This window comes from Canis lupus, chromosome 9 (genome assembly GCF_048164855.1).
Source record: "Canis lupus baileyi chromosome 9, mCanLup2.hap1, whole genome shotgun sequence".
Taxonomy (NCBI): domain Eukaryota; kingdom Metazoa; phylum Chordata; class Mammalia; order Carnivora; family Canidae; genus Canis; species Canis lupus.
In genome coordinates, this window is record NC_132846.1 from 60,826,875 (window position 1) to 60,854,249 (window position 27,375).

Here is a 27,375-nt window from a genome sequence, read left to right on the forward strand (position 1 = left end):
ATAAGGACACTCGCTAACGCATTTTTTAAAATTATTTTTTAAGATTTTATTCATTCATTCATGAGAGACAAGGAGAGAGAGAGAGGCAGAGACACCGGCAGAGGGAGAAGCAGGCTCCACGCAGAGAGCCCCACGTGGGACTCAATCCTGGATCTCCAGGATCACACCCTGGGCTGAAGGCAGCGCTCAACCGCTGAGCCACCAGGGCTGCCCATCGCTAACACATTTTAAATTGCCTTCTTTTTCAATCAAAAATAAAAGTAAGTTGTTTATCCTTTAAATATCTTTTGCTAGAAATAAACCTCTTGCAAAACAAGCTGTTAACCTGGCAGATGCATAATGTATTCTGTAGATGTTTATCCTCCAGTGGTTGTACATGATGTAATGACTCTGTAGGATTTATTTCACTGGCTCCTCGAAACTCCAATTCCCTATTGGGAGTTGTAGTAATATATGTGAAAACAGTAGGGAACCCAAAGTAAAGAATTCATCCTGCCGAGTTTCTCCCATTGTACAGTCATGATGTGATTCCATAAGTTGAATGAAAACTCAGAAGCAGTTAACATTTTAACAGCAGGGGGTTAGAAATAAATTGTGCTTCCAGATCAAGTTACCTTTACTGAAGTGGAAAGTGTCTGATGGATGTAGTTATTCAGTAGGAGATGGGAGACCTGAATTCTAGTCCCAGTGAAGCCATATTCTTGCTAGGTGACTTTGGCCAAATGCTGAGCTTTCTCATCTGTGAAGTGAGGATTTGATGAGCCTGGATGGAAGTCTTCCAGATTGAATATAGAAGGTGTACTGGATAATAAATGTAAGCCATTCCAAAGTTACTAGAGAAAATGTTAAAACTCAGAACCTACCAAAAGGGGCCTCTTTAGGAAAGTTCCCTTCTTAAGAAAGAGGCTCCAGAATTTTCTACAGCCATGATGCTCTCAGCAGGCCTGGGATAAGGACAGAGGGATGCTCAGTTTGAGAAAACATTCTTGGGACTCATTTTACTCCACAGGATGCCGGGAAAATGGTGAGAGGTCCAGGCCCTGAGTCCCACATGATGTTGCTGACCAGCTCTGACCCTTCACTTGAATGTCTAGCCGTGATGCTCCTGCCCTTTATGGGGCCAGGCTATCACCCTGTCTTCCTGCTCAGTCCTCACCAGCACACCTGCCGCTGTCCCTGACTTAAAGTTTGCCACCTTCCTTCCCTCTGCCTGTTACTTCATCATGGACTACTGGAGATCTCCCAAGAGAGAAAATGTTTTTCTGGGGGTTGTGAAGAGCTCAGCCTTTATAAGTGCAACAAGCTTTGTCCCATCACCCAAGAATGGTCACCATACCCTTTCTTAGAAGTAGTAAGACAACAATATGATTGGATTTTACCGTATTAAATTCTCAATAATTCACCTAACTTTGTCCCCCAAATAAAATGTCTTCTGTCTGAATTAGAAGGTTGGAGTGGCCAGAGTATATATAATATAGACAGAGCTCTCCCAGGGATTCTAGCATTCTCTCCTTCATCTCAACTCTCTTTTAATGAAACAGGCCTGTGTGCCTCCTTGATCCTTCAGCTCTGAACATAAAGAAGCAGACCACTTTTGTTAGCCTCAGCAATGTTTGAAAGGCTCGTTGCATTTTGAGCTTCAGTTTTCCTGTGTGAAGTTACAGAAATAACTATAATAAAATACACTTTTTCTCATGAGACCTTTTCCCATTTTAGATATCTCCTTCTAAAATGTCTCTCTCACAATACCATACCTCCATAATTCAAGCCCTCCTGATACTTGATATAACCTCTAGTGTGATCTCTCCATGTCAATTCCTGCCCCTTCCTACCCATTATTCACACAGCAACTAGAGAGATCTTTCAGAAGTCTGATCAGGACTTGTCCCACTGAAAACTCTCTTGGCTTCAATTGCTCTTAGGGTGGATTCCAAAACTTATAACATGGCCCAAGAGAGCTTATAGTCTGAAGTAATCCTGACACCACATCAAATCTTAACTCTGGCTATTTACCCCCCTTCCCAAAACTTCCATCCCAGTGGTCTCCTCTGCCATCCATGCCTTGCTGCTTTCTGCAACAGACATATGCTGGTCCTCCAGCCTGAGACCCTCTTTGCCCCCATTTCTTTACTTCACTGGTTACAAATCTTCATGTAGGTTACAAGTATGTCACTTCCTTAGGTTGGGGAGTATATGATCAATATTTAGAACACTATCTGAAATTTATTTTAATAAATGCTGTATGTGTGTGTGGTCACACTCTAGTTATACTTTTACATTTTATATTCTTTCAACAGGAAGCAAATTTTTTGACACCATTTCTTGAATGGCCATCCCTCCCTCACTATGAATGCCACTTTCCCTGTATTTCTTAAAACCAATTTGCATTTAAGTTTGTATATATACTCTTTTCTTCCATTGAGCTTCTGTGTCTATTTCTGCAACATTACCACACTGTGTTAATTACCATGTAACTTTATAATAAATTTTTATTTATTTTTTATAATACATTTTGTATACAATATATACAAAAATATAATAAATTTTTTTGTATCTGGTAAAGAGAGCCCTCCTCTCCTTATTAATCTTTCTTTTTCAAAAATACTTTCTTTTTAGCTCTTTACACTTCCATTGGACTTTTAGGATCAATTTATCAAGTTTTTTTAGAAAACTTTTTTGAGATATTGATTAGAACTCCATTGAATTTTGCAGATAAATTTTGGGAAATTTTAGATATTTCTGAATTTTCATAGCATATGTTTCTATTTCATGTAAATCTTCCTTTATGCCCTTCAATAAAGTTTTATAATATTCTCCACAAAGATCTTAAGCATCTATTTAGATTTATCGCTAGGCTGCTTCCAGATTTTGTCACTTGTGGATTTTTGATACCGTAAATAGTATTCTTAAAAATTTATCCTTTAAGGATTAGTATCCAAAATATATAAAGAAATTATAAAACTCAAAACACAAAACACAAATAATTCAGTTAAAAAATAGTCAGAACACATGAATAGACATTTTTCCAAAGAAGACATACAGATGACTAACAAACACATGAAAAGATGCTCAACATTACTTATCATCAGGGAAATGCAAATCAAAACTACAATGAGATATTACCTCCCACCTGTCAGAATGGTTAAGTTAACAATACAGGGAACAATAGATGTTGGCCAGAATGTGGGGAAATGGAAACCCTCATACACTGATAGTGGGAATGCAAACTGGTGCAGCCACTCTGGAAAACAGTATGGAGGTTCCTCAAAATGTTAGAAGTAGAATTACCCTACAACCCAGCAATTGCACTACTGGGTATTTACCCAGAGGAAACAAAAATACTAATTCAAGGGATACCTGCACCCTGATGTTTATAGCAACATTATCAACAATAGCAAAACTATGGAAAGAACCCAAATGTCCATTGACTGATGAATGGACAAAGAAGATGTGGTGTGTATATACATACAATGGAATATTACTCAGCCATAAAAAAGAATGAAATCTTGCCATTTGCAATGACATGGTGGAGCTTGAGAGTATTATGCTAAGTGAAAAAAGTCAGAGAAAAGACAAGTACCATATAATTTCACTCATATGTGGAATTTAAGAAACAAAACAAATGAACATGGGGAGAAAAAAAAAAGAGAGGCAAACCAAGAAACAGTCTTAACTATAGAGAACAAACTGATGGTCATCAGAGGGGAGCTTGGTAGAGGGATGATTTTAACACGTGATGGGGATTAGAGAGTGATAAGCACTGGATGTTGTATATAAGTGATGAATCACTAAATCCTACTCTTGAAACTAATATTACACTATATGTTAACCAACTGGAATTTAAATAAAAACTTGGGGAAAAATTTTATCCTTTAATTGCTTGTTGTTGATGCACAACATTGAATTAATTTTATATAAGATATCTAGTATTAGCAACTTTGAGGTCTTTTGTTAATTCTGTTGTTTGTCTTTAAATTGTGTTCATTTTTATCTAGATATTAATTTTGCCCACAAATAATGAATGTTTGGTTTTTCTTTACCTAGGCTTTTCATTTGTACTATTTCCAAACATTATCGTGCTAACTAGGACTTCCAGAATAATGTCAAATAAAACTGGGCACAACAGACATCCTTGTCAAGTTTTACCATTAAGTTTAATATTTGCTCTTGGCCTTTTTATGATTTCCTTTCTCAGGTTAAAGAAATTTGTCATAAACTTCCATTATGAATTAGTATTAACATTATAATTATGATTGGTATTATGAATGCTTTCTTTGCATCTATAGAGCTTAGCATATGGCATAATATGTGATGAAGATTTTTCCCTCCTTTGCAATCTTCTAGACCAGTTTGGATAGGGTGAGAATTAGTTGTTTTTTGAATTGTTAGAACTTGGCTGTAATGTCACCAGGCCCTATAGATAGTTCTGTTTTTTCATTCCTTGTTGACTTTGTTCCCCTGCAGATTTTCTTCCTTTCATGATGAGGCCAACAAGCATATTTTGAAAACCTGCTATATGTTATATACAATATCCTGTCTACATGTTATGGAAGTTTTTGTTATTAACTTGATCCGTCAGCTTTCTAGAATCAGAGTCTTGGAGTATTTTTTAATTTTTTTTTCCTCTATTGTGCATGAGACCTCTGTTTTATTATATAATCTTGATGGTCAACACTGATATAAAGGAGGAGGCATCCTTGCATTCATTTCTAATCACTTTGCTAAACTCCTGAAAATGTACCCAACATATTACCAGACTCAGCAGTCTATGACTACAAAATAATATTTTATTTTCTTTGGTACTCAAGACAGTGATTACTAGTGATTACTGATTGCATGGACTGTCAGAAATCTATGCTTCCCCAGGGTTTAACTCTCCAACAGATTTTCAGGCAACTCCATGGAAGATATTGATGTAAATGACTCTTTGTTGGTGGGCCACTCACTTGCTCCTGTAGCCTATGCTCTGGACCACTGCTTTTCCAAAGCCAAGTATATCCCCCTTCACCTCCTAATGTATTTCATAACCTTTTCAGATTCCCTCCACACTTGGACATGACCCTTTCTTATAATTCCCAAAGTAGAGCTAGGAACAGGCTCTTGTGTGTAACAAAACTTATTTGTAAAAATCTAGAGAAGATGACCAAGTGATTTATAAGGAAAATGAAACTAGACTGCTGTCAGACTCTTCAAAAACAATGGTCTAGAAGAAAATGAAAGGTATTTAAGACATTCAAGGAAAAAGATTGTAGCCACAGGTTTTGTAAGTAGCCAAATTGAGTTTCAATATCAAAGGCTCTAAACAAACTATTAGCAACCTCTAAGAATTCAAGGAATTCCCTTGTCCCTTTCCTAAATCTACTGGAGAACAAACTTCAGACACAACAACATGTCTAGAGACATCAGTATAAATGCTGGTATACTGTTGCTTATAGAACTAAGTTGAAATGAAAATAGGCAGTGGGGCTCATGAGCCAACATTGGGCATAAAGATTACTTATAAAAAAGTTAATAATGCAAGATTAGAGTGTATAATATTTAGATGCTCTGACAGTGTGATTACAGTATAACTAAAAAATGGTAGAGGGAGGAGTGGAATGAGCATACACAAATTTTTTTTAAAAATTTTTTCAATAATCCTTTGGTGGAGTTGTATTGATATCAGTATCGTGGGACAAACATTGTGTATGATGTAGGATAAAACAAAGTTAGTAATTATGATCTATTAATTCTATCATTCCCTGTGTTCTAGATAACAGGTATGCTTAGTACAGAGGAAGGAAGAAACAAATGTAAGCTAGAAGAAGTTACATAAAAATTCAATTGTCCTGAATTTGAATTGAATAAATTTATACTGATATAATTCAAAGTTATACTTATGAATATATATGCATGTATATTTAAGAAACCCTCATTTCAGGATCACAATCTGGGTATACAGGATATTCAGTGTCAATGAGTTGGTCCTAGATCTGGCCACTGAAAATTTCTGGGAAAAAAAAACAACGCAAGCCACTAGCACTGAGCATCCCTAATACTCATTTGAAATGAGGGCTTCTTGGAGATGTGACTAATCTCAGGACAACATCAAGAAATACACAAGATGATCCTGGAACGTGTTGTTACCCCACGTTAAAAGGAAACAACTTGAAGAGGCTCCCCAAGATCAAAACTAAAGATATTAACTTTTAAGGAACATATTAACTACAATAGATTCCTACTATATCAGATATGTTTAAATCCATATAGTTATTCTTATCAAATAATTTGTTGTATTTGGAGAAGGATTTGGGAGACCTCATTATCTTGAAAACTAATAGGAGAAAGAATCACAAACTCATCTGGTCTTGTCTACATGAATTCATCTCCATAGCTATCTGACACGTTACCTTGCCAGCCAAGTGTGAAAAATAGCAGACTCACTATCACACCTGAAGAATCCCTGGGAAATTATGCCACTGTTGCTGACCTAAACTCTTGTCATCGGAGGGGAACACATTTTTGTTTAAGCTACCAAATGTTAGGGGTCTATTTGTTTACTATATTTCCCAATCAATATGGAAATCAGAAAAAAAACGAGTGCCATAACAAACACCTGAAATGTATAGTATGGCTTAGCATTCAGACTGAAGGAAGAAAATGTATATCAAAAGCTGGAAAGTTAAAGCCCTATGTTATCCACAGGGGAAAATAAGTAAAACTATCATCTATGATAACTTGAAAGGCAGACCAAAAGCCTATTAAGTCTGTAGCTCTAAGGAAAACAGTTGGAAAGAGAATTAATATTAGTGTATGTTGGCTGCTATTTTTCACTTTTAGCAAAGTATCGCAAAAAAGAGATGATGGGCAAGAATGGGCAGCCCAGGTGGCTCAGCGGTTTAGCGCCGCTTTCAGCCCAGGGTGTGGTCCTGGAGACCCAGGATCGAGTCCCACATCAGGCTCCCTGCATGGAGCCTGCTTCTCCCTCTGCCTGTGTGTGTGTGTGCGTGTGTGTGTGTGTGTGTGTGTGTGATGAATAAATAAATAAATAATCTTAAAAAAAAAGAACTTGGGCAAGAATGGACTATTTTCCAGCTGAAGTGGAATTGAATAAAAAGACTTCCAAAATTCAGAGCTTCTGAGGGCTAAGATAACTGATGGTTTCTGTACCCCCAGATACTAGAAAATAAGATTTGTGGATCAAGGGAGAGAGAGAGAAAGACAGAGAGAAGAAAAAGGAGATTGAGGCTCAGCCCCAGTGGCAAAGAGGTTATTGAGGATGTGGCCTTGCCACCATAGCCTCTTTCAGACATCAGTGTAGATTCCACAAGGGCAGGAGAGATGTGCTGAGAAAGAAAAGGAGACTTCAGGTCAGGTCTGGAAGACAACCGGGGGCTTATTTACTACCACATGAAATTGACTGGAAACAGGTCAGAAGCCTGTCAAGTTTTTGAACAAACTCTATTGCTTAGAAACCACAAGCTTATGTTTATAAAACTACTCTCATGCACCAGCAGAAAGTGGGTTCTGAAAGGTGTACAGCTTCTAATAACATACTCAGCAATATCCACTCCATATGTGAACATGGGGAAAATGAACAAGAATATTCTCCAGAAGGGCAGATGCGCACCCAGGGCCACCGAGAACAGTGGACAAGAAAGTTCTGTGTAGAGGACCAACCCAGAGTCTATCAAATCATTTTATTGATAGGGGTGGAAGGTCTTTCCAATATCTCCCCAGTAGGATTACATCATTGCTGTGCATCAGGCACTGCTTTGGGGGTGTTTATTGTGGTTATTCTCTCTACTTTTTTATACTGGGAGGGCAGATGGAGTACAGTTGACTTGTCTTTTAATTCGAAGGGTGCTAGAACTCGAAGAACCATATGTGGACCTAAAGGAAAGATCTGAGCATCTCCTGAGAATCCTAGACATTGAAATAGACGTGACAACTGTATAAAATTTTGGGTTTTCCTTCTTCAGGAGTATGTGAGTACGTTTCACGTAATGGATTATGCTGGCCAAAGGGGCTAATGACAGGGATTGCTAGCTACAAAAGGAATTATCTGCAAAAATCACTCTCCCCTTCTTTCTGGGAACACAGCTAGACCTCATTTCTCTGTGCCTCCTCCAGAGAAGTGACTAAGTCATCTTTAGTGGAATCCAATTGAAGTGATACATGCCACTTCCAAGCATGGCTCACAAATCCCCTCACACCTGTGCCTCTATGCTCTTTTTCACTACTGGCTGCCCGATGTGGCAAAGTGTGAGACGCCCCTCAGATGTCATATGTTGGAGTTGGCAGAGCCTTCATCAACGTGGGTCATTAAATGACTATCTAAAGGAAAGCTGCCATTAACTTGAATGTTATCATAATGGTTTTGTGTTTTTTTAAGCCACTGAAATTTGGGGGATTATTTTCATTGCAATCCAACAATAGTCTAACACATGATGTCAAAAAGTAGCAATGTCTATTTTGCACGATTTGCCAACTTTTCAAAGAAAGGCAATGGTTGATCCATTGAATCCAAGACCTTTATTCCACTGTCCCTTACCCCCATCCTATCAAGGGACCCCATGACCGAATTACATTGTATGGTCTCTTCTTCCTTATGATTCCCTTCAATCAATGTACTCTTACCTCTCTTCTTCTCTCTCTCCAACCACTCCTTTCTCCCTCTCCCCGCCCCCAACCCGGCTTATCCTCAACTCTGCTGACATCCACCTCTACCTCCTCCCACACTCACAAACTCAATTCATGACCACTGACGTAACACAGGTCCACAGAGCTGCCCCATGGATCCCATCATATTTCAATAGTCCATTCACCAGACCAGTCTCTCACAGAGCTATTTCATATTTTCTGTTCTCTCCACAAACCTCCAGTTCCTCAGCCCTCCTCCTCACTCTCAGCTGATGAGTGTGAATTCTATTTCAACAACAAAACAGAAGCCATCAGGGGAGAATTTCCATTAGATCCCAATACCGCCTCTACTGCCTACCTGCATCTGTTCCCATGTAATTTGCCTTCCCTCCTGGGTGAATTGTCTGTGCTCCTTTCTGAAGCCAAAACCTCCATCTGTGCACTGGGCACTGTCTCCTCTTATCTACTTGGGGAATTTAGTCCAACTTTTCCCTTCTCTCCTGTGTCTTCAAAATTTCCCTCCACACTGGATCTTTCCCATCAACATACAGAACATGCTGCAATATAGCTCATTTTTAAAAGGGGGGAAAAAAACTCCATGCCCTCCTCCAGCTACTATCTCATTTCTTTGCTCATGTTTACAGGTATCTCCCAGGGGAAAAAGAATCATCTGTATTTGCCCGATTCCTCTCTCTCTCTCTCTCTCTCTCTCTCTCTCATTTTATTTATTTATTCATAAGAGACACAGAGAGAGGTAGAGACATATGCAGAGGGAGAAGCAGCCTCCATACAGAGAGCCTGATGTGGGGCTCAATCCCAGGACCCTGGGATCACGACCTGAGCCAAAGGCAGATGCTTAACCGCTAAGCCACCCAGATGCCCCACTCTCTTTCTTTCTCTAATTTCCTTCTCTCTTGAATCCACTCCATGCAGGCTCTCTTCCTCACTCTTTCATCGAAACAGTTCACATCAAGATCACCAAAAAGCTTCATGTTGTTAAAACCAATGGTCAGTTATTAATCTTCTTCTTACTCAATAAGAATTTGATACAGTGTATTATTCTTTTTTGTAATACTTACTCTCTTAAGCTTCTAGGGAGTCTTCTGTCTTGATTCTATGCCTTTTTTACTGGTCATTTCTTTGTCTTCCCAACCTCTAAATTTTGGAGTGCCTTGGGCACAGTATCTTATGTTTACTCTTTCCTATCTACACTCATTCTTAGATGATTTTTGTTATCATGGCTTTTAATACCATATCTATGCAGACAGATCACAAATTTCTATTTCTAAGCCAGATGTCTCTCTATAACTCCAGGCTTGTATATCCAACTGCTTTCCTGACATCTCCACTTGAGTGTCAAAACTAACTTTCCCAAAAATCAAGCTTGTGATTATCCTTAAGCTTACTCAGAATATCTTTAAGCCTAGTTCCATTTTTCAGCTGCTTAAGCCAAAACCTTTATCATCCTTGACTATTCTCTTTCCCTAACACCCTAAAGGTAGTGCATCAGTATTTCCTCTTGCCTCTAGTTCAAATTATTTCCAGAATTTGACCACTTCTCCCGACCTCCATCACCATCATCTCTCGCCTAGATTACTGCAATAGTGCCCTATGGTCAAAACTGCTCATTGCCTCCCAATATGTATATCTTCCTCCCGTCCCCTTATACTAGTAGAATTTTTAGCCAGGCACCTGGTCTTCCAGATTTAGATTTTCTAACCTTCCTTAGAACTTGGAGTAGCCAAGGGTATGTAAGCAGAAATGTCTATGGAATTTCTGGGAACCTTCTTAAGAGGTAGTTGTAAGATACCCTTTGTAGCTTCTTTATCTTGTCCTCACCCTACTTTCTGGTACACAGATGACTCCTTAGCCCATAGAGAAGCACCCTTATACTTACTCTTTTCTATCTGCATTCTTGAGTCCTTAGAGCAATGAGTTGGAAAGTTTTCCAGTTGCTGAGGACTTGGTAAACAACTACCATCTACATCGAAATTCAAGCTCTGGACTTAAGAGTGAGAGAGAAACTGACTTCTATTTAAAGCTACTTGTTCTTTGGGCAATATTGTCACTGCTAAACTTCATCCCAACCAATATGCCTCCTGATATTTCCTCTCCTTCTGCTCTTGTTCCTTTATAAACTATTCTCCCCAGAGCCTCAGCCAGAGCAATCCTTTTAAAACCCAAGTTAGCTCACACTACTCTTGTGGTCAAAGCTCTCCAATGGCTTCCTATGCTACTCCCATCAAGGTCTCATTAAAGCCCTTACTAGACCTGTTGGCTCTACTTTTTCTGCCCAACTGTTTCCCTGACTTGCAGAGGAGACTCTGCTCTTGTCTCTTCCATATTTCCCCAACTTGTTGCATTCCAGACACAATGGCCACTTGCTGACTCCCAAGCACACTCCAATCGCAGGGCTAAGCACTTCTGTCCTTTTTCTTGGAAGGAATCTTGTGGTTCATATTTTCACTTTCCTCAATCAAGACTGTACTCAGGTGTCACGTTATCAAGGATGTCTTTTCTGGGATGCCTGGGTAGTTCAGGGGTTGAGCATCTGCCTTTGGCTTGGGTCGTGATCCTGGTCCAGGGATGGAGTCCTGCATTGGGCTCCCTGCTAGGAGCCTGCTTCTCCCTCTGTCTATGTCTCTGCCTCTCTCTGTGTGTCTCTCATATTTAAAAAAAGGAGGTCTTTTCTGACTACCTGGCCTGAACCATCACCAGCAAAACCAGGATATTTCCTATAAAAATTGGTATTTTCAGCATCTTTAGAGAATGCAACTGCTCTAACAGTATAATACGGGACCCAGTTCTCACAGGATAATAATGAACTTGAGCCAGGGGATAACAGCAACAAGATAGAGCTTAAGGAAGACTTAGTTATTCCTCCTATATAATTTTTGTCAGTAACTTTGTCCCCACTCCTTCTTGATGTGAACAATAGATGTTGTGTTTATTTTATACAAATTGCTATGCAAACTTAGCTTCAAGCACCACCATCTGCATCCCATCCCCATCCCCAGCTAGATGGCCATCCTTCTAAATAAAAAGGTTTAAAGATGCTTCTGGCTAGAAATTGGTTAGCATAAGCATCTGTACTTCATGGTCTCCTCCCAACTTCCTGGTATCATACACTCTCCTACTTCACTAATTCATAATTTTTTCTGGTTCCTCCAGGTAAACAGTTAGCAAATACTAACTTAGAGTATCTTTGTTCTCTAAATTTAGAAGGGAAAACTGAAAAGATTAAGAGGCTTTTGGAGACCCAAAAGAATGACTCTTCAATAGTGGAATTCCAGGCATCAAGAGGCAACCATTCTACATTCTAACTTTCTATACCTGCTATTCTGAAGGCTGAATTCCATCTATCAAATTATTTTACAAAGCCATATGGCTCATTCCTGGAAAGTCATTTGATTTGGTTCAGAACTCAAGTCTTTTTTTTCTTTTTTAAATGTCAATACAGGCCAACAGGCTTTGAACATGTGCAAACATTATTGCAAACAGATTAATCTTTTCTAGAAAAGGATCTAGTCTTGCACAAAGGAACAACTACTTTAAACAACTAGAAGGTAAATTGCATTATTGAGTTGGTGAATGCTATATTTAGAAGTTACTAGAGACAATTGCTAGTTCAAGTGTAACTCAAATTTCTCAAAATTAATAACTTGTAAGATGTTTATGTAGAGCTCAGCAATGCCCTGTTACATATTTATGTGGAGTTTTTATTAAAGAAAAGTGTTGATGTTTCCGCATTGATTTTACCACATCTTTATAAATACTTTCAAAACCAAATTTTTGGAGAATGGTAATGAAAAATTGCTTTGAATTGAGCTCATGGACTTTTCTTTTTAACAGTTTGTTCAGGATTAATAATTATTATAAAATAATTTCACTCATTAAACAAAGTCATGCAACAATTATTTATCTTGCAATGCCAGTCACTGTTCTAGGCACTAAATTCAGAGTAATGAGCAAAAGAGCAAAGTTCCCATTCTCATAGAGATTATAGTCTTATTGCGGCAGAGGATGGGGGAAAGAGATGTAAACCAGTAAATATATTAGATGTCAGGCTACAAAGAAAAGTGCCAGCAAAGCAGGCAGGGATGGAGTTTTATTCATATTTACATCACCAGCATCTGGAACTCCAAAGGAGCCTGAGAGAGTGAATGGATTAATGATTTTATATGATAAACTATACTTGCAGAATCTCAAAGCAGACAGAACATTTACTCTAGAGCCATAGAATGAGTTGGGATTGGGGCATGCATGCTTTTAGTTTCATCTCTCACAAACTAGGGCCTTGTGTGTTGGTTGTAGGTGGTTCCCAAAAGGAAAAGCCTTGGAAGAAAAAAACCTTTGTTTTGGCCTCTGCCCACAACCCCACCACCACCACCACCATATACTGAGCTAGGGCTTCCAAGAAACTTTACCACAAACCGAAACCACAATGAAATACCATCTCACACCAGACAGAATGGCTAAAATTAACAATTCAGAATAATAGGTGTTGGCAAAGATGTAGAGAAAGGGGAACCCTCTTGACTTCTCGTGGGAATGCAAATTGGTGCAGTCACTTTGCAAAATTGTGGAGGTTCCTCAAAAAGTTAAAAAAAAAAAAAAAAAGAGCTACCCTGCCACCCAGCAATTGCACTACTAGGTATTTATCCAAAGGATACAAATATAGTGACTTGAAGGGGGCACATACACCCCAATGTTTATAGCACCAATGTCCACAATAGTCAAACTATGGAAAGAGCTCAGATATCCATCAACAGATGAATGGATAAAGAAGATGTGGAATAGAACAATGGAAAATTACTCAGCCATGAAAAAGAATGAGATCTTGTCATTTGCAATGATATGAATGGAGCTAGAGGATATTATGCTAAGTGAAATAAGTCATTCAGAGAAAGACAAATACCACATGATTTCACTCATATGTGAAATTTAAGAAATAAAACAGATAAACATAGGGAAAGGGAAAGAAAGATAAAATAAGATGAAAATTAAGAGGGAGACAGACCATAAGAGATGCCGAACTCTAGGAAACAAACAGAGTTGCTGGAGGGGAGGCAGGTGGGGGGATGGGGTAACTGGATGATGGACATTAAGAAGGGCACTGGATGTAATGAGCACTGGGTGTTATATGCAACTGATGAGTCACTAAATTCTACCCCTGAAACTAATAATAGAGTATGCATTAACTAAATTGAATTTAAATTAAAAAAAAAAATAAAAGAACAAAATGCTGAGATTCCAGTAAAGCTGAAAAATTTCTCAGTTTGATGCTATGCATTATCTAAAGCAAATCAGACCTCTACTTAGAACAAAGGCTACCTTAGAGAAAAGAGTGTGCAAGTTAACATGTTTTCTGATAACCTTTCTTTCCTCCTCCTAGTATCCTTCAAGTTGAACTCATTACTTAGGGTCCCCTTTAATTTTCCCTGGGTTACTTCAACCATCCAGTCATTTGTGGTCATTGCTAATTGCTTCACCAAGCAGAGTCTGTACTTCTTGTTTCCAGATACTGTGCTGTGTTGGCAGAGTTTGGCTGGGTCTTTCTTCAACAGTTCCAGGAAAATCATATCTTTACTTGTAGCCTTCATTAACCCTGAGCAAAAACAGAAATAGACATGCCCAAATGCTGAACCCGATATCTTTGTGAAAATCATGAAAAACAGTGTCACTTTTCCCTTCTCAGGGCCCTCTGATAAGACCTCTCTGAACCACAGTCTGTTAGATATCAGAGGATATGGTTGCCCCAACCAGGCCAACTCAGGAAGTGTAGAAGAGCCAGCACCAAGGGTGGAACCAGAGAGTGAGAGAAGAAAGAGGGTGACCTAGTTCATGACAAATAAATCTCAGAGACAAGACTAGACTGTAAAGTCAGCAAAGTTACTCAGGACTGCATTACCATCTCAGAGGCCCTGGACACTTTTATCTTCAGGGACCCCCCTCCATTAAATAATATGAACAATTATATTTCATGACTGTGTTGACAGAAAGGTGGATACAATACAGACTAGACTCATTATTATAGATTAACTATAATTAGAGTTATTGTCATTCTTATTCTAAAGAAAAATAAAATTTGAACAGTTTATTTGTCTGATGCTTCCACTGCCTGTCCTGCCCACTCACATCATAACACCATGGCCAGCTATAGAGTAAACCAAGATGTGACAAATCAATGGCCACCCAGTGGCTATCATAATATGCCTCTGAAACTACCCTTACTGAGGTCATTAGTGACATCAGGTTGCCAATATTCATGGACAATGGTCAATCCTTCTACTTCAGAACTTTCTGGGGCATTTGACACCATTCTCCATTTAACTAGTTTATATTGACTGCCTACATATTTCAGGCTGAGTGCCTCAAGTTTTTGAAGGCAAACTTAATTCTACAGACAAAACTCCAGCCCTCATAGGACTTTTTGTCCAGGAAAGAACCCAGATAAATAAACAACACCAAGTACAATACGTTTGGAGGATACTGTAGAAGTACAAGGGCCACTAACTTGAACTTGAGAAGTCAAGAAATGCTTCCTGAGACCTGAAAGATGGAAAGAAGTTCTCCCGGTAGAGAGAGAGGAGACTGTTCTAGGTAGAAAGAACAAATGCACACAGTCTTGGTGACAGGAGGATCAAGTGCCCACACTGGTAATGGAAAATGACTCCATATAGCTGAGGTCTAGATTGTGTGAGCAGGGAGGGTGTGTCACAGATATATTGGCACCTTAGGAAGACGCCTCTGGTGTCTGTGTGGAGAATTCATTGGTATGTTGTGACACTGGACTTACAGAGATACTGAGCCCTGGGAGGCTGTGGAGGAAAAGCCCATGGATAGGACCTAAGCAAGAGATGGTAGTGCTCTGACCAAGGGAAGCAGCAGAGAGGAAGGAGATAAGTAGACAGACAGAAAATATTGCATAATGGGAGTTGGTGACAGCTTGGATTTGGGGATTCAGGGAAAGAAGTATGGCACCTATCTGGCTTCTTACTGGTAGAAAACAGAATCCTCTGTTTATAAAACAGAAAATGGTTTATTATAAGATCTTACGAGGCAATATGAGCTTTGAGAGGGCCAGAAAGCCCAGCCTGAAAGGTTTACAGGTCAAGAAAAATGTCTGCTATACTACAGGACTGTTAGAGCAGAATTGTTGCTACACGTCAATTGGCTCCAGTGAGACTAGGAACCAGAAGCTCTACCTCAGTGACCCCAGAACTGTATGCCCCCATATTTGACTGCCACAAGAAGCTGCTTCCCCTAGCCCAGCAGCAGCCATGTTGTTCACTTCTGCCTTCTCTACTCTTATGAAGGTGCAAATGCTTGACCGCATCTGGGTCACATGTTGAACCAGGCTACCGGGAAGCTTGGGGAATGTAGCTCCTGACTTTTTAGGGAGACAAACTATAGATGACTTGGAATGTGTGCTGAGTGAGCTCTTTCCCCTGTGAGCCACAGCTAGTATCTCTGCAGCAGCCCCCTGACTTGAACAATATAAGGAAAGTGCTAGAACTCTTTCAGAGATTAGACACAAAGTTTAAATAACTCATCCCAGCTCAGTCGTGGGGCAGAAATTTGAAGGCAGGTTTTGCTGACTTCACATTTGGGCTCTTTCATTCTCTCATCCTGTCTTTCAAGACTCACCTCTGTCCTGACCACCCCCAGAAAGACTGCCTCACCCCTCCCCGACCACAAGATACATAATATGCCTTTCTGCTGGCTTGCCTAATGTCCTGGATACGTTTGCGGGCAGACCTACTACACTGCATCCTCATTTTCACTTAGACATATGTTGACCTCAACCTCACCCATCACCCCTGCCCTGAATGCTTTTCTATTTATTATTAAAAGTTTCAACTGAGCACAAAGCAAGAATAGTGTGATGAGCTCCTGTGTAGAGCACCCAGCTGTGACAATAGTCCGCATTTGCCATTTGGTATCCCAAGAATTCTTTAATCCTGTTAACCCAACCTCTTTCTGCACAGGCCTTTGCTTGATCCCTGTCCTCTGCTCTGTGAGCTTCTTCTCACTCAGGAAACCTCACAAACTGATGATCTCAGGTCTACACAAAGTCCTTCCATCCCAACTTTTTCCCAAGTACCTGAAATAGACTGTGGCTGCATCTTCCCAACCCCATTTTCCTCGTTTATTAAATAAAATGGAACAATTGGTCCAGATTATCTCTTTTGGCAACAAAATTCTAAGACTGACTCTGAAATTTTCCTCTTTTTTTTTTGGCAGGGGTCAGGGGAGGTGCTTTGACTTTGGCTCAAGAATACTACTGGTTATAAGAATTCTTTAAATTGGATTTCTTGGTATCAGAATTTGTCCTTTTACAAGTAATGCTCCTCCTCTGGACTCTCTATGTTGGGAGCCTCTACCAATAGCATCAAGCTTCCCCTCTCTTGGCCAAGCCCCCTGTGCCCATCCCACTCTCATTTGCATTCACATCCCTTCTCTACCACAGGCATGTGTGCAATTGTTTCCTAATACCCTGCCAGCTGCTTGAGTCTTGCAAAAACCAAGTTCTCCTTGGGGAGTTCTGACAGTAGGTAATAAGGACAGAGAATGTGATGCTTTTCCCTAACCTGGCCTCAAAAGGGAGGCCTTTGTCAGGAAATTTTTCTTGCTTCCGACCAACGATCTCAATTTTACAGCAAAGGATATTACCATTGAGCACTTGAACTAGGATCACTAGTCCCACACAGTCAGGGCAGTGCTATGCTGCAGGATATAGTGTGCTCCCTAAATCAATAACTATTGTATGATCCATGCCCCAGGAGTTAGAGCACAATGGTCCAGGTAAGAAGGAATAGAAGCACAAGTGGCCTTGCTCACTTAACATCCAGGGACCCTTTGAGAAAGTTATGCTTCTAGACTCCAGTTGCCCACAGCAGCGCTCACTCTTCATCCCACTGTTTCCTGACCTTCTCTCTCCCTTGTGCCATTTTCCAGGTTATCACCATGCTCCTGAGATTACTTCCCAAGTAAACTCATGAATCTGCTCCAAGATATGTTTTGGGGAGACACAAGATAGTGCCTCACAGATTCGTTAGGAGGAACAAATGAGAGAATGCGCTGAACACCATGTGTGTCTTAGAGTAAATGCCCAGTAATGCCAACTACCATCACCCTCATCCTCATCCTCATCCTCATCATGATCATCATCATTGTCACCAAGCTCTTGCAAGAGAGCTGAGATGACCTTTTTAGAAGTTCTGAGAGAGGTGACATTGACTTATCAGGATTCCTTGTTGCTCCTCTTCCCTCACACGCTGACTCAATATAACACTTAAAAAGTCTATGAGCAAGGAGCAAAGTATTGATGATATTAATAGCTCTCAGTTATGGAGTGCCCACTCTGCAAATAGGTACCGTGCTTGTTACATCATATGCACTATTGTAGGATAACATTGTCTCAACAGCCTTACCAGATTACAAGAATCATGGGCATAATTTTAATCTTAATATCAAGAGACATTGGTTGAGCTTATACTATAAACTGGGGAGTTTTCTGGGTGCTTTACATGTATGCAATAATGTAGTATCTTCCCATTTTACAGGTGAAGGAATAGGTTCCAAGAGAGAAAAGGGCTTGCCCATGACTGCACAACCTGAACAAGATGGAACCTGGATCAGAACCCAGATCTGGCTGACAAGAGGCCCTTTCTGCTAGACCACAGTTTTCTCATCATCACTAACATTTCTCTAGATGAGACAATATAGTTGGGGAATTTACACTTTCAAGGGGAACAAAACATTGCTCACAGGAACTGAAAAGAAGACTATCACTCAGCCCAAACAAGCAATGTTTGCAAGAAATCTAACCCTGAGACAATAATTTTAAGGAACAAGAAGACATGAGTCACAGTCCAAAATAGCAAGAATAAAATATTCCTATTTCTGCTTATGCCAAACTGATGCAGCAACTAGTTTCACTGTAGCAGATGTGGGAGGGTGAAGTCCCACTGTAAGTTGAGAGGTTTGGAGAAAAATGGACCATCCTAGACATAATAAAATGACTGTTTTCTAATGAGTGCCTAAAAGGCAGAGATGTGTCTGTCTAGTTGATGAATTCTTATATTCTACCATTAGAAAAATTAATCAGGGAAGCCCAGGTGGCTCAGCGGTTTAGCACCGCCTTCAGCCCAGGGTGTGATCCTGGAAACCCGGGATTGAGTCCCACATCAGGCTCCCTGCATGGAGCCTGCTTCTCCCTCTGCCTGTGTCTGTGCCTCTCTCTCTCTCACTGTGTCTCATGAATAAATAAATAAATAAAATCTTTAAAAAAATATAATCAGTAATTTATATTGGAATCACTCTTAGAAAATTACAATTTGACCTTTTCTTATTTTCTCTTATTATATTACAAAATAATCCACTGAGATCTTCCAAGTTAAGGTCATATATTATCCCAAAGCATTCCTACTATCTACAATTATATTAAGAAAACAGAGTTGTTTTACCAGTTCTTTGAGCTACAATAAACTGAACTTGATAAATTCTCCTTTCCTCATGATTATTTGCAATCATTAGAAAAGCTAATATTTTCCAAGGGCTTATTATTTGCCAGGATCTGGGCTAAGGACCTCATGTTATTTCATTTAACTCATATAACAACCATAAGAGAGAAGAGTATTATTCTTATCTTCATTTTACAGAAAAGGGAACTATAGGTTAGAGATTAAAATCTTACACAATATCATTCAGCTACCCTGTGGAGCTATTGAGATTCAAATCCATGATTAACTTGTATATTTTAGTTTGAAAGAATTATCCAGCCAGTGCCCTTTCTATGTGGGCTCAAACCTTTAAGTTCCAAAGTGGCTGAAATCAGGCTGAAAAAAGTGACCCAGTGTATTTCCGAGTTCTCAGCAGAAAGAATTAAGATGCTTCTAGAAGGTAACATCTTAATAAACTGCTCCAAAGATCTACTTCTGTAGGAGGAACAGCCTTTATCACTATGGTTTATAGGTAAATTGTTTCCCTGTCACACTATGGAAGCCATCACAAGGAGTCAAAACAACAGCTTAAAAAATGAATACCTTTCCAAAAACAGAGTCCGGATTCACACTCACAGTATGGATTTACAAATCACCTGCGCCGCTCAGTGATCCTGGATTGACCTGGTGACCAAAGATAATTTGTTAGGATTTGCTAGGAATCAAGAAACAGACTCTATCAAACACATTATTTCCTTAGGCTATGTTAGTACATCTGATATTCAGATACTAAAAGCTGTTTACAGTTTAATTATTGAAAACTAAAATAAAATCTTTTTTTTTTTAATTTTTATTTATTTATGATAGTCACAGAGAGAGAGAGAGAGAGAGAGAGGCAGAGACATAGGCAGAGGGAGAAGCAGGCTCCATGCACCAGGAACCCGACGTGGACTCGATCCCGGGTCTCCAGGATCCCGCCCTGGGCCAAAGGCAGGCGACAAACCGCTGCGCCACCCAGGGATCCCGAAAACTAAAATAAAATCTTGAAGAAATAGCGGCACAAGGGACATGATAAATGCGTCTTCATAATAAAGATCCTGATTTTATGGTGGTGACTCAGAACTTCATACTTCACAATTTACCTTTCCTGAGCCTGCTTCCCATCCTTAGCATACCAGTAGCCCTGGGTCCTTCTACTCAAGGACCTCTGATGATTTCTTGGAGCCACCAGGCAAATAAATAAACATCCCCCAAAACAAAGCTTGCCTACCCCATGGCAGTCACTTACTACAGAGGACACATCCCTTAAAAACAATAACAAAAGCTGTCTCAAGTGGTATGCTGGCTTTGAGAGATGTTTGTTCTCAAGAAAGAAGTGTATTGCCACCAAAAGCTAGATTTACACTCCTTACATTGAGGAAAGAAACACCTGGAAAAAACATAAGATTTTAGGGTCTCTGTTGACTTATTTTTGGCTATTAGGAATGCTAATAAAGATCTTTTACAAAAAAAAAAAAAAGATCTTTCACCATAATTTCAATTGCAAGAGTCAAACTCTTTGGATGGAACCCTCAAACACATAAAAAGGTAATAGAGGGAATCCAGAGCGTGTTTTATTCCCTCATCATTTTTTCCTTTTTATTTTTATTTTTTTTTTAATTTTTATTTATTTATGATAGTCACAGAGAGAGAGAGAGAGAGGCAGAGACATAGGCAGAAGGAGAAGCAGGCTCCATGCACCGGGAGCCCGACGTGGGATTCGATCCCGGGTCTCCAGGATCGCGCCCTGGGCCAAAGGCAGGCGCCAAACCGCTGCGCCACCCAGGGATCCCCGATTTTTTCCTTTTTAATTTGTTGACTGATAACTTGATTTCTTTCATGGATTTGCTACCTCCCAAAAATTTTTAAAAAAGGAAAATAAACATTCCTTCATATGTATGATAAGATTTTTAAGAACACGGGTCTTAACAGGAAGGACTTAAATTCATGAGATGTGTTTGCCAGAAGTAGCGCTGCTGATCAACTGGCCATTATTCAAATTATATTCCTGATTGATTTCTTTCTCCAAATACTATCATGGTGTTTTGCTAAATCATCAAAAATACCTGAGCTACATCAGGCTCATTCTGACAGAAATATTTCCTTTGAGTTGTGATTGAATGTCAGGTCCCTGGTCACAGGAGAAATTATTCTGTAACTTATGTGAAAGTAAAACTTTGTTGATGACCTTTTCAACGTCCTTCATTTAAGAATTCATATTGTAAATTCCTCTTAGAATTTAATGACACAAAAACATATTGCACTTACAAATTAGTTTACAATAAAACTCCAAGTGCTTTTTTTCTCTTAGGTTTTAGAAAAATGGGGGAGGGGAGTGAAATCAGCAAACACTTCCTCTTCTTAAAAAAATTATTTGACTATTTCCCTAAGTGATTTCCAAATTTTCCTTTTATTCTCATTTAATTGTTTTGTGTATATTTTTATATAATGTATATGTGTGTTTTTATTATAATTCTCTATAAGTCCTCCTATAAATGATAAATAAATGCCTATCTTGATACCATAGATAGCCCATCATAAACATTCCAGGGACAGTAGAAGCAGACTATTGATCACTCTGACAAAGTCCAGTTTTTCAGCTAACATCAGATAAGCTTGTAGAGAAGAAGTTCTTCATCCCCCACACCCCTCTGATTATCAATTGCTGTATAACAAATAACCTTAAACAATGGCCTAAAAACAATAACAATCACTTATTTTTCTCATAAATATAGGGGTTGACTGGGATCAGCTAACCAAATAAGGGTGATTTTTCCCCAAGGGACATTTGCAAATGTTTGGAGACTTTTTTTAATTTGAAGATCTAATTGATTTATTAAGTGATTCATAATTCAGGGAGCATCCCATCTGGCAAGTAGATGGGAAATCCTGGAGACATCTTTAATTGTTATAACTAGAAAGGTGCTACCATCATCTAGTGAGTAATGGTCAGGGATCCTGCTAAATATGTTATATTGCACCAGCCCCTACACGGAACTATCCAGCTCATGGTTGAGAAACTCTAGCTAGGCAGTTCTCATTTGAGATCTCTAAAGAAGTTGCAGTTAGGTGCTGATGGGGCTGGGTCATCTTGAGTACTTCTTCATTTCACAAAGGTGGTGCCTGGGCTAGGAAGGCTCAAACGATAGGGCACTAGAGCAGCTGGGATTCTTCGGGACTCTCATTTCTAGTTATTCCATGTATTCTCTTTGCATGTATCTGAGCTTCTCACTTTGCATGTATCTGAAGGCTCTGAGAGTTAGTGCCATCTGAGATTGGTAGAAGCTAAGTGGCCTTTCTGACTCAGTTTTGGAAGTCCCTCAGTTTCACTTCTACAATAACAAAGTAAAAAGATCCCCTCCCCTTTGGTGTCAGAGAGAAGAAGGGGAGAATCTTCTACCCCCCAAATAGAGGGGGCATCATCACATCTATGGAAGCAAACTAAAACACAAGATTTAAATAAGATTCAGAGTCTTGTAACATAATACCCAAAAATGTCAAGCCTTGAATCAAAAATCACTTATAGCAAGAAATAGGAAGATCTCAAACTGAGTGAGAAAAGATGATCAACAGTTGCCGACACTAAGATGACACAGATGTTAGAATCATCTGACAAGGATTTTAAATCAGCCATCATAAAAATTCTTTGACAAGCAATTATGAGAATACTTGAAACAAATGAAAAAAACAAAAATGCTTAGCAAAGAAATAGAAGATACAAAGAAAAATAAAATGGATATTTTAGAACTGAAAATTACAAAAAATAAAAATAAAAAAAAAACTAAAAGAATGGGCTCAACAGAAGGGTGGAGGGGACAGAGGAAAGAATCCATGAACATAAAGATACCTAATTGGAATAACAGAAAGAAAATAGATTGAAAAAATTAAGCCTCAGTGACATGTGTGACTATACCACATCCCAGAAGGAGAGGAAAAGAAGATGGAGGTTGAAAATGTATTCAGAAAAATAATGGCTAAAAAGTTCCCAAATTTGGGACACCTGGGTGACTTCAGTGGTTGACGGTCTGCCTTTGGCTCAGGGTGTGATCCTGGAGTTCCGGGATTGAGTCCCAAATCAGGTTTCCTGCATGGAGCCCGCTTCCCCCTCTGCCTATGTCTCTGCCTCTCTCTGTGTGTCTCCCATGAATAAATAAATAAAAATTTTTAAAAAAAGATTCCCAAATTTGGCAAAGGAAAATAAAAAAGTCATAAAACTACAGATTCAAGAAGTGACTCTGAGTAAATTCCAGACAAGATAAACTCAAAGAAATCTACACCAAGATATATCATAGTCAAACTTCTCAACACTAAAAACAAAGAAATAATCTAGAAAGCAGTGAGAGAGAAAAGATGCATTATGTATATAAGAGGAAAAAACAGTTGGAACAACGGATTTCTCATAGGAAATAAGAGAGGTTAGAACAAAGTGACAGATTTGCCAAGTGCTGAAAGAAGAGACTTGTCACCTCAGAATTCTGCATCTAGAGAAAGTAGCCTTTGAGAATCCTGAGAAATTAAGATATCTTCAGGTGAAGGAAAATTTAAAAGAATTCATCCCCAGCAAGCCTACCCTAAAAGAAAGGCTAAAGCAAATTCTTTCTCTTTCTTTCTTTCTTTCTTTCTTTCTTTCTTTCTTTCTTTCTTTCTTTCTTTATTTATTTTATTGAAGTTTGATTTGCCAACATATAGTATAACACCCAGCACTCATCCCATCAAGTGCCCTCTTCAGTGCCCATCACCCAGTCACCCCTAAAGTAAATTCAAAGAAAGTATCATGGGATATTAGGAAGTATGAAAGAATATATTAAGAGGGAACATATGATAAATACAACAGAATTTCCTTCTCCTCTTGAGCTTTCTGAATATTGTTTGATAGAAACAAAATTTTTGGTTTTTGAAGCAAAAATTTTAACACTGCCTAACGTGGTTCTCAATGTATGTAGCAGAAATATTTAAGACACATATTAGTAATGGGGAGAGGGTAGAAGGATATAAAAGGAAGTAAGTTGTCTAGGCTTCATTCAAACTGGTGAAGTGTTGGCACCAGTGGACTTTGATAATGTGTATATGTAATACTTTATTGCTCACTACACTAAGGGAGTTAAGCTGATTAGACCCAGTCTTCTGAGCAGCACAGAGTATGGATATTATATTGGGTTTGGGGGTAGCACAGAGTTCAAGGACTTGGTAGACGTTCAGTGAAGTTAACCATCTATAGAGGCATGATTACTTGGGTAAGACTCTTGTTGGTTAGCAGTCCTGATGTGTTTGCTTTAGTGAGCACATCACTGATTGACTTTTAGAAATGAAGGACTAACATTGACTAGTTAATTCATTAACCACTAACTGCGTGTTCAACTGAAATGAGTTGCCTTGATCTATGGGAACAGGTCAAAACTGGCTCTGGTAGCCATTTGCCACCATGACTACAGGAAAATACATCTTTTCCTAAGTTTATAGGAAACTTTTTATTTTCACTGGTGTTGACATTTGAAAATATGTATTTTAAACCTTATTTCTCATTTTGCAAGTCTTTCGCTCCTAAAAAATGTGTATCTGGCGTGATGAAGTAGGGTGGGAAATGTTTACAGAAGGATATTAGGATATACCCTTTCTTTTGGCCTATTCATAACCAATGTTCTCCCTTCTTCTGATAACAGTATTAATCCTCCTACATGCATCCATCCCTCATATCTTTGGGGAATTCTTTCTATCCTAAAACAAACATGATTCTGATGAAAGCTCTCCATCTCCTAGCCATGGACATATTATTCAAGTCTAGCCAGTCAATACCACACTGATTGTTTATAGTGATTGGTGCAGAAACAACCTTAAGTAGGGCCAATCAAAATTCTTTCTCTATGTAGCACCCATAGCTCTTCATTACATTAATATCAGTGGCCAGCTGGAAAGACCTCAAGTGTCAGGGAGACCCCGAGACTGACTATTATCCCTGCAACTCCAGGGGTGTACTGGTCAGGCCAGGAAAGAGTAGGGATTTGAGATCATATGCATCTTCCTAGGACCTTATCCCCTGCTCAAAACTTAGAATAAGAGTTGAAACGCATTAGTTGGGCTCACAGGAGGCAAGCACCTTGTGTTCTGGTCCTGACTCTGTCACTACTTCACCCTATGACCTTGAGTAAGCCTTCTAACTCCTGTAGTATACAACATTTTTGAGAAATGGTGTGGTTCTTTCCAGCTCTGAACCTCACAATTGTACTGCCCCTAAGTGTCAAGACTAGAACATAGGTGCAATCTCCAAGACCAGTGCTATAGCCGAGAGATGATCCAATGTCTGAATGTGGTAAATGTCCTTCCCTCTTGTCTTTTGTCTCCCCCCTTGGCCTCTTTTAAGGGACTTGAGGGGTGAGTTGTGTGAAAGCCTCTAATAACGGAGAGCCTGTCCATTTGGGAAAATGTCAACTCCAAGGTCACTGACTGCTGAAAGCTGCTATTTTAGGACTGACTGGGCAGCTCAGTGACTGCCTGGCTTTAACTAAAAATGTCTCTGCATTTAAGATGCTTCCTTCATATCTTTTCACATGAAATTTTCTGGGTTTTTTTTTCTTTTTTCAAATTTTTATTTAAATTCTAGTTAATTAACATACTGTGAAATATAGGCTTCAGGATGAATTCAATGATTCATCCTGATGGAAATCCCAGGAGGTATTCTCACCAATACCACCAACCTCACCCTCACCATTAACCACATACCCGGCATCTCTCCAGCCTTCTTCCACCAGCTGGACTATCTGATAGAGATCAATTTCTAATGCAACTGTATACCTGTTCGACTAGGGCCAAAAGGCCATCTGTGCAGACAACACCCAGGCTCATCATAACAAATGCCCTCCTTAATATTCATCACCTACCTAGCCCATCCCCCACCCACCTCCTTCCACCAACCCTCAATTTGTCCTCTATCATTAAGAGTCTCTTATGGTTTGTTTCCCTTTCTCTCTTTTTTCCCCTCTTCACATATATTCATCTGTTTTGTTTCTTATATTCCATATATGAGTAAAATCATATAGTATTTGTCTTTCTCTAACTTATTTAGCTTACAAAGTACTCTCTAGCTTCATCCACATTGTTGCCAATGGCAAGATTTCGGTCTTTTGATGGCTAAGTAATATTCATTATACACACACACACACACACACACACATATATATACCACATCTTCTGTATACATTCATCAGTCAATGGACATTTAGGCTTTTTCCATAGTTTGGCTCTTGTTGATAATGCTGCTATAAACATTGGGATGTATGTATCCCTTTGAATCAGTATTTTTGTATCCTTTAGCTAAATACCCAGTAGTGCAATTTCTGGATCATAGAGTAGTTCTATTTTTAACTTTTTGAGGAACCTCCATACTGTTTTCCAGAATGGCTGCACCAGTTTGCATTCCCACCAACAGAGCAAGAGGTTTCCCCTTCACATACTCACCAACACCTGTTGTTTGTCACATTGCTAATTTTAGCCATTCTGACAGCTATGAGGTGGTATATCTCATCATGGTTGTGATTTGTATTTCCCTGATGATGAGTGATGTTGAGCATCTTTTCACCTGTCTGTTAACTACCTAGATGTCATCTTTGAAAAAATGTCTGTTCATGTCTTCTGCCCATTTCTTAAGTGGATTATTTGTTTTTTGGGGTGTTGATTTTGATAAGCTCTTTATAGATTTTGGATATTAACCCTTTATCAGATATGCCATTTGTAAATACCGTTCTGTCAGTTGCCTTTTAGTTTTGTTAATTGTTTCCTTGTGTAGAAGCTTTTATCTTGATGAAGTCCTAATAGTTCATTTATGCTTTTGTTTCCCTGGCCTCCAAAAATGTATTTAGTAAGAAGCTGGTATAGCTGAGGTCAAAAGAGTTTGCTCTGTTCTCTTCCAGGGTTTGGATGGTTTCTTTTCTCACATTTAGGTCTTTCACCCATTTTGAATTTATTTTTGTGTATGGTGTAAGAAAGGGATTCAGTTTCATTCTTTTGCATGTAGCTGTCCAGTTTTCTCAACACCATTTGTTGAAGACACTGTCTTTTTTCTATTGGATAATCTTTCCTGTGTTATCAAAAATTAGTTTACCATATAGTTGTGGGTCTATTTCTGGGTTTTCTACATGAACTTCCCCGAATTTGGTACACAGAATATATATCTTTTTTGAATTTTCATGGATTTTTCTGAATGTGACATACACAATAATATTACTAGCGGTATAATTTTAGAGGACGGAGACAGTCTTTGATTACATATTTC

The 27,375-nt window shown here is 39.1% G+C and overlaps 1 protein-coding gene across 16 annotated transcripts in view; it reads left to right on the plus strand.

Annotated features, from left to right (window-relative positions):
• Window positions 1–19,099, plus strand: part of GPR65 (G protein-coupled receptor 65) — a 63,842-nt gene extending 44,743 nt beyond the window's left edge. For 2 of the 16 annotated variants that reach the window (XR_012037031.1, XR_012037032.1), the window contains exons 10-14: window positions 44–260; window positions 7,842–7,967; window positions 11,845–12,188; window positions 17,584–17,999; window positions 18,192–19,093. The gene's annotated coding sequence lies outside the window, so the exon portion shown is untranslated. Of the gene's footprint in view, window positions 1–43; window positions 261–1,009; window positions 2,563–7,841; window positions 7,972–11,844; window positions 12,189–17,583; window positions 18,000–18,191 lie in introns of those variants that run through there. The other 14 variants (XR_012037039.1, XR_012037040.1, XR_012037036.1 and 11 more) reach the window with 13 other exon arrangements.
• Window positions 19,100–27,375: the final 8,276 nt, after the last annotated feature.